Source organism: Chaetura pelagica, unplaced genomic scaffold, assembly GCF_000747805.2.
Source record: "Chaetura pelagica isolate M959 unplaced genomic scaffold, ChaPel_1.0 scaffold579, whole genome shotgun sequence".
In the NCBI taxonomy this organism is placed as follows: Eukaryota; Metazoa; Chordata; class Aves; order Apodiformes; family Apodidae; genus Chaetura; species Chaetura pelagica.
Window position 1 is genome coordinate 182,147 of NW_009954422.1, and position 526 is coordinate 182,672.

Genomic DNA, 526 nt, shown 5'->3' on the forward strand with positions numbered 1-526 from the left:
CTGCCCTGGTGCTGAAGGGGGCTCAGAGGGGGAGGGGTCGCACAGGCTGCCCGAGTTGCTCCTTCTCTAGCCAGGGTTCCAAAGGGAGGGACCCTCCATCCATCTGGCAGAATTCCTGGCTGGATTTATTCCTGCTCGTCTTGGTATGAAGGGGATTTGCAGAGGAGCTGCAGTTGCACTTGGTGGGGAGGGGGGCTTGAAATCCCCAGCTCAGGGGTTTGTGGTCCAGGGAGTGACCTTTCCCCAGCACATGGGGGAGGAATAAGGGGCAGGGTCTTCTCCTGGGCAAGTGCCCCAGGAAGGGCTTTGTTATCTGAGCTGGGGGAGGTTGGGGGCTTGGCTGGACCTTCTCCTCCACCTCCTTGGCAATGTCTCTGGCACCCAGGGCTGGCACAGCCCCCAGGGGCTGGGGGCTCCCACTGCAGGGAGGCAGATAAAGAAAGCACTTTGTGCCAACAGAGCCCAGCCCAGCTGGGCCAGGGCAGGAGAGGAGGAGGAGGAGCCCAGCTGGAGAAAGGAGGAGAGG